This window comes from Balaenoptera physalus (genome assembly GCF_965194825.1).
Source record: "Balaenoptera physalus genome assembly, chromosome: 1".
Lineage (NCBI taxonomy): Eukaryota > Metazoa > Chordata > Mammalia > Artiodactyla > Balaenopteridae > Balaenoptera > Balaenoptera physalus.
In genome coordinates this window covers 100,126,953-100,134,800 of record NC_138882.1, presented here as the reverse complement: position 1 = coordinate 100,134,800, position 7,848 = coordinate 100,126,953, and the positions used below count along the sequence as shown (strand labels likewise).

General features: G+C 50.8%; 1 pseudogene across 1 annotated transcript; it reads right to left on the bottom strand.

The window, feature by feature from the left end:
• Positions 1 to 3,181: 3,181 nt before the first annotated feature.
• LOC309661194 (L-lactate dehydrogenase B chain pseudogene) lies at positions 3,182 to 7,488 on the bottom strand (annotated as a pseudogene). The gene has a single exon. The product of its transcript is annotated as an L-lactate dehydrogenase B chain pseudogene (transcript).
• Between the last annotated feature and the right edge of the window lie 360 nt (positions 7,489 to 7,848).

The following is a 7,848-nucleotide window of genomic DNA, read 5'->3' as shown; positions in this document are numbered from 1 at the left end:
TGTCTAGTTACTGAGAAGAAAAATGATGCCCCATGGGGACCACTTTTTTCTTTGTTCTGTGTGAGAGTTACCTTGGTGGTCTGTGGGCAGGTGAATCAGCACTGAGGCTAACCATGGAGGGTGGCCAAGGTGTGCAGCTTTCTGGGGACTTTCAGACACAGAGGAGCAGCGAGATCGTTTGTGCTTTAGGGTCTGGAAATGAGAAGTAGCTCCAGCCCCAGCCACGGGTCCTGGGGAAGGAAAAGGGACTAAACTCCAATCTGTGGAGAGTGGACCCAGGAGCCCTGCAGACTCAGCATGGGAATGGCGGTGTATGGGCATGAACAGCATGAGTGTGGGTAGTAACTCTGGGAGCAGGACTGGGGACGCTTTGGGCCGTACCTGGAGTTATCCCCCTGGAAGATCCATGTGGCGTGTGGGGCTCTGGGTGGCACAGGACCAGCTTCTCCTTCTGACCATGTGGGAATAGTGTCAACAGGCAGCGGGACTGGTCAGAGTTCCAGGGCTCCTGGCCCCCTTTGGGGAGTTGACCCCCTACTTCAGAGCACATAAGACTTGGGGTTCTTGGACAATTCAAAGGGAGAGGAAGCTTCAGGAGGAAGGTATAGATTTCCTTCAAGTATAGTAGACTGGGTCTGGATGGTTTTAATTAAAATTCCAAAATCAAAGAAATGCAATAGTATTTGCACCCCAATTTTCTGTTGCCACTCATCATGGTTACTAAATAAAACAGCAGCTTCTATATCCCAAGAACTTACTGTGGGCCACATATGTGCCAAAACTTCCGTATACCTTATTTTATTTGATCCTCAAAACAAGAGAGGTGCTTTTTATCGCCATTTTACACATGAGGAAACTGAGGCACAGAGAAGTTAATCAACTTGCCCAAAGTCACACAGCTAGCAGAGCTATGAACTGGGCTTATAATCCACATTATCTCTCACTCCAGAGTCCTTCAACCACAGATCCCACCCTACATCTGCATCTAGGGGTTCCCTTCTGTGGGGGTCCCAGGAGATCTGGGCCTGCAGGCAGGAGTCCTGGGGTCTGGAGGCCCCGGGGCCTAACATGATGGGGCCACTGTCAGGTGCCTGTCTCCCACAGCTGGATTCCATTACAGTGTGGATGGCCGCCTTTAGAAAGCAACCTTCTCCTGGGCTGCGAAGGAACAGGGTGACCACAGCCAGTGAACCCTGGGGCCCCTTGAGTTTCCACTGCCTGCCCGGCAGGGTTTCACAAACCCGTTGACGTTGACAGGGCGGCCTGTGTGGAGAGAGCAGGAAGCCTGGGGGCCCTGTGGTCTGCCGGCATTGCTCAGAGTTTCCTTGGCTGAGCTCTTCCTGCAGGGCCCTCTTCAGGGCTCTGCCAGGCCGGCACCCCTGCCAGGCCAGCACCCCCTGTCCTGAGGGCTGCTTTGGCCTTGTCTGGCTCTGAGAGACAAAGCCTACTGACCCCAGGGTCTCTGAAGGGCCAGGAAGGCCCTGTCCTCTGGGCGCTGAGCCTTGGGGGAGCTTTGAGATTCTGGCGATGGCCTCAGGGTGTCTGAAGGTTCCTGGGGACCAGCACTGTGAAGTGGGGCAGGGACAGTGCTACCTGCAGTCAGAATTGTCAGCCTCCACGCTCAGCTCCAGTGCAGACTAGGACTGTGACCTCTGGCAGGTGTCTTACCTCCCCGAGCCCCCTTCCCTCATCTGCCTTACAGGGGTGTAAAACCCTTGTCAAACAGGAAAATGCTCTGCAAGAATTAGTGGCCCTCACCTGGCCGTGGCCTGACCTTAGGACCCATTGGTCCTCCCTTGTGGAAACTGCCAAGTCTGAATTTACAGGTTCCCACAGAAAAGGGGAAAAGCATTCTAGGTAGAGGACAGCCTGAGCAAACGCTCAGAGTCAGGAACACACACACGCGTGTGTGTGCACACACAAGCTCACACACACACGTGTTGAGCTCTTTGTGCCAGGCACTGTCTTAAATATTTTACATACATGAACTCATTTCTCTCTCTTAATATCCCTATAAAGTAGACACTAGCTTGCCCCCATTTTACAGCTGAGGCAATGGAGGCCCAGGGAGGAAAAGTGACTTGCTCAAGATCACACAGCTGGAAGTGAGGAATCAAGATTGTAACCCAAGCAGTCTGCGATGAGAACATGAGTGGAGACAAGGGCAGTGGACCTGGAAAAGACATCAGGGATTTGGGCACATCTACCTTGTCCTCTGTGGTAGGGCCAGTGCCTAGTACGGTGCCTGGCACACTGGGTACTCAAAGGTGTTCCTGAAACCTAGGCTCTGCAGAAGGTGTGGTCGGCTTGTTTATCTGGGGACACTGAAGTTTTGCACGATCAGGGGAAGCTGGACTTACTGGGTGGGGGGAAGTATGGGCCCAGGGCTGAAGCCTAGACTGTCTCATTGCCTCTTTGGCTTGAGATTTGGTCCCTGCCCAAGCCAGTCCTGGGGCAGTAGTCTCCTTCTCAGTGGGGCTGCTGGACCCCCACTGGCAGGAGGGCCCACCAGGTGGACAGGCTGGAATTTTAAATAGTTCCTCAATCCCCCTCTGGGCCCCTCCGCTTAGGCCCTGCCTCTCCTCCCTTCCCTCAGGTACTGGCACACTACCTGCTTCGCTCCCTGTGGGATGTTCTTCGCTCCCGGAGCTCAGGGTCTGGGGTGGGCCGGACTTCTGGGGGGACACATACAGACTTGGAGGAGTGGAGTGTGTTTGCTGCCGGCAGAGGCTGCTGAGAGACCGGCCTGTGTGTCGGGCTGGAGAGCTGGGACGCTGGTGAGAAAGGAAGTTTCCGTGCTCTGTGGCACTCAGACCCCACCAGGAATGTGGCTTTGGGCCAGGATCCCTCTGGGCAAGAAAGGATGACTCGGCAGAAACAGCATCCTGACCCCACAGGATAACTGGAGCCGTTGCACTGGGGGCGGATGCTAAGCGGCGGGGCTGGTGAATTTATGACCCCTCCACCTCAGCCTTCATCTCCACCCTCCCCCCAGCCCGCCTTTAGATGCCCTTCTCCGGGCTGCGGTTTTCAGACTCTCAGAGTAACAACTTTCAGACAGACTGGACGGGGGGCCCCCAGCTCTTCCCACTGCAAGGGATGGAATTGAGAAATGATGGGGAGGAAGCAATCTGCCATTGAGGCCCCAGGTCTGGCCAAGGGCAGGCGCCCAGCATGACTCAAGGTGGGGGGCACTGGGCAGTGGAGGGAGCTGGCCTGGGCCGGGCACCGGGGAATTCCAGCCCAGCAGAGCCAATTGGAAGCACATGTGTTTAGACAGGCATGGAAACCCACAAAGCTGCTTTTCCGTTCCTTGAGTCCAGCTTCTGAAAAATGAAGCATCTATCACCAGGAACCCTGGGAAATGTGTCCCTTTGTCACCAAAAGCTTTCATGGAACAGGCCATTCACTACTGGGGAGTATAATGGCACTCTAATTGGTGCCAGCCTTCTGCCCACTTGCACCCCAGGTCCTGAGCAGAAATGGATGATGGTGGTGGTGAAAATGAGGATATTATAGCCCCAGCCGCTGCTGCTGTTAGAATTCATCAAGTGTTTCGCATTTACACTGCTAACCATTTTTACCTGTTTAATCTCACGCATTCCTCATAAATACCCTATAAAGTACGTATGTACTGATCTCCTAATTTTAAGAAAGGAAACAGCTTTGCAGAAGATTAACTTGCCTGAGGTCACCCAGGTACTAAGTGGCAGAATAAGCTTCCAAGTCTGGGATCTTAATGGTTGGCTTGATTCATGACCCCCTTCTTCTGCCCCTTGGGGGAAAGAGGAAGGCAGAGTGCTTATGGCTCTGCCCCCTTCCCTGGGTGCCACACAGTGACAGAGGGTCACCAGGGTTGGCCCATGGAAACACTGACCCCTTTCTGGGGGCCGTTGCAACACTTGGCGGTTTCCTGTGCAAAGCATCTTGGGCTCTCGGGGTCTGGTGAGCAGTGAGGATCCTGGGATTTGGGGCTACACGACAGGAGTCTGCACTTGACTTACTAGCTGTGCGGCTTTGACACTTTACTCTGTCCCTCTGACCTTGTCTCCCTCACCTGTAAAATGAGAAGGAAGAACACAACGACTTGCCCTCCGTTACCTGCCCAGCGAGATAAACCGTAGACCCTAAGGCCACTGCAGCCAGGGGAGCCAGCCAGACAACAAGCAGAGGGCCTGATGGGGGCGTCCAGAGGGGAAGAGGTAGGCGGGGCTGGCATCACACGGCTTGGCTCCCTGGTCAGGAAAGAGGCGGGCAGAGATCAGGAGTTCCTTTCTTAACAGATGACAGCTGCTTTGCACTAATTCAGCTGCCTCATAGAGATCACCTGGAGGTGAGGGCCCACGGCAGAATCTTCCCAGGAAAATCCCATGGGCAGAACTGGTCTAGGCACCAGATGACAATCAGTTCCTTGCAAGGGCCCTGTTTTCTGACTTCCCTGTTGACGGAATCTCTTGTCCTGCTCTAACGTGGGCTTCTGTTAGTTGACTGGTTCCTGTTGCCCCAGCAACAGAGCAATAGTGGAGGAGGTGGCTGCAAACGGCTGTTAAATCACTTAATCAACTGTGACACACAGGCACCCTGCCAAACAGGGGTGGTTACAGCTATGCCAGACTTAGTCACTGCCTGCAACTTAATGTGGCTAAGATGGTCATAAACATGCACGGAACAGGCAAATAAGCCCCCAACAAATATATCTTGGTTGATTGATTTCAGAATCATGAAGACATTATATTATGTCCCTTACAGTTTTATCCCTGAGTTTATTTTGTTATATTCAAGACCTTGGCAAACCAGTCATTTCCGTAGAAGGTGTATGGCCAGGCTATCCTGCCAGTCACCCCATCCCTCGGCTCTTCGTAAGGATTTATCAATAACAACATACCCGTTCTGTTTGGGCTGTTATTATGGTTCTATTCTGAAACATCCTGTAGTGGTTATTTTTTGGAAACATCATTTGGCTCATAATCTCTTAGCAACAGAACTTGAGGGCTAACAGCCGATGTAACTCCAAGTGAGATGATTGTACCTCGTGCGTGGGCAAACAAACCCACAGCAGCCAAGTCCGAGCACTCTCTGATTATGGGTTTCATTGTTTTAGGTCATCGAACGTCACCAGCACCCACCACGAGCCAAGCTTGCTTTGTTATATGCCCGAGAGCATTTGCTGTGGCAGCCACGCACCCAGGGCCCGGGAGAACTTTCAGTCACCAGGTGCCCAAGGCCGTCGTCACAGCCTCGTCTCCTCCTGGTACAGGTCCCAGACTGTGTGTCTGACTTGGAAGAGGAGGAGGGCAGGGGCAGCGGCCCCTCACTCTGTGCGTGCCTGCACATCATGTCCTCACAACCCCCCCTGTGCAGCGGTGTCAGGACTGTCCTGCTGTGTGACAGCCGAGGAAGCGGCAGCTCAAGCAGGTGAAGCCACCAGCCATGGCCACAGGTTGGCAGAGGCAGGATTGGAATCAGGACCTGTCCAAGCCCTCAGCCTCCATCCTTTCTTTGTTTCCTTCCATCCTTCCTTCCTTCATTTCTTCTTTTCCTTTTTTTAATAGTCAGTATTCTTAGTTCAAGGGCTCCTATTGCAAACATAAAACCAAACATGGGCTTTGATTCTGTGAACCTGAATTCACACATCTAGGAAGAGAAAAGCAAACTGTGATCCATGTACATGGACGAAAACCAAAGGATGATGGCTAATCACATTGGAGTTTTTGTTGTTGTTGTTGTTTGTTTGTTTGTTTTTTGGCCCCTCTGCGCAGCATGCGGGATCTTAGTTCCCCGACTGGGATGGAATCCGTGCCCCCTGCAGTGGAAGCGCAGAGTCCTAACCACCGGACTGCCAGGGAATTCCCTCACATTGGAGTTGTAAAATTTCTACAGCCGAGAAGCCAGAAGCCACAGGTCTTATAGGTCATTCTGGATGTCCCACGGGGTATCTGTACTTTTCTTGAGTTGAGCAAACTTATCAGCCTTCAGCTTCTGGTTGATAACACTGGTTAACCCCCGAGCATTAAGGATATATGAACAGCTCCAGAAGACTTCATTCTCAACGCCGTGCATCCCCTTCACCATTGTTGACACCGGTTGAATCCTGGATAGATTTTTCACCATGGATTCAATGAGATCAGTCACATTTCATCCAATAGACCAGCTGGTTATCTTTTTAGCTTGGTGATTTCACACGCACTTTCCACCACCGTCTTACACGCTTCCTTCCAATTTTCACTATTGAAAATTTGTTCTTTCCCATTTCTGGACTCAGTTCCCAGAGAGAAACGCTGGCCACATATACTCCAAACAGCCACACTTGAGTTGCCATGTTCTCTCCAAATCCATCCATGACAGCTGCTGGCATGAATGCCAAGTTTTCAGCCATAAAATAGTGAAACCTAGCAGAATCCACATTTGACACCCACTTTCAATCACGCGGTGCTTAAGTAATCCACTTTCCAGGTAACGTATGTGAGACTATCCACTGGGTTGGAAACCACAATTATGATGCAATCAGGACTGTACTTGATGATCTGAGGAGCAATGAATTTGAAGACAACATTCCTCTGCACCAGATTAATATGACTCTCTCCTTCTCACTGGCGGACACTTGCAGTTACCCTCACAATCTCTGAATTGGCAATCACAGAGTAAACTGTATCTGCCACAAATTTTGGTGTCTGAAGAAAGAAGTCCCCATGCTGCAGATGCATCATTTCTACTTTGAGTTTATCTTTTCAAGCATCCACAAGGGCAAGTTCATCAGCCAGGGACTTTGCCAGAATGCTGATGTCACATGCCATACCTACATGTCCAATACCCACTACAATGATTTTATTATTTGGGCCTGTTGCCTCTTCTTCTGCGACCAGCGCAATCAGTTTTTCCTTAAGAGATGCCATTGTGCACAGGAGAGAGAAGGCTTTGGGGACAGTTGTAATAGTCGTGCAAAAGATACAAGGTCAGCCATGTGCCCAGCCTCCTCTCTTTCTGTTCATCCTGTTCACGCATCCAAGTCCATAGGGACAGCTAGGCCTTCACGAGATGTGTGATCTCTATAAGGCAGTTCTCCAGAGTGTAGCACATGAGGGCCATTGCCGCATGCCAGTTCCATAGGGGAGCCACTGACCCCAGCATTCACAGGCAGTGCGGGGTCTGCCTGCCACTGGGGCTCGTAATCCCTTTTTTATTTTGGTCCCTCCCCAAGGCTGAGACCATGGTTCTCCATGGTAGGAATGCAAATTAAAGTAGTAGCGACCACTTACTACTATGAGCCAGGAACTTGATTTATATGCCTCTATTCACTCCTTAAAACTTTATAAGGACATTTACAGATCAGGAAATTGAGGGTCAGAGTAGTTGAATGACTTACCATAAGGTTCATAAAACAGGTTCTTTTGGTGACACCCACAGTCCTCCTCCTTCCCTTCCCACAGCTCTGTTACTCGTGAGCAGAGGTGGGTTTACTGAGCAACCCTTGACGCTTATGCTCTGGGTCCCCTTCCAAGCCCTAGAAATCTATTCATATGGCCACATATTTTTGTGAAATTTGAAAAAATAAGATGTTTTAACTTTTAGCTTCTAGAGGAGAGCCTCCCTCAGGTTCCACAGAACCTGGATCACCTGTTCATGAGTGTATACCTTAAACATCCTATCTAAAAGTTTGCTTCTTCCTTCTGTCTCCTTTCCCTACTTTATTTGCTCTCCTTGGCACTTTCACTAACACACCATGTACTTTATGTATTTATCTTATTTACTGCACGTCATAGGCACCACTCACTAAGTGTTTTTGGATGAATGAAGGCAGCCATTGTCCTTATACATACAGCCATCCTGTGCAGTAGGTTGTTTCCATAT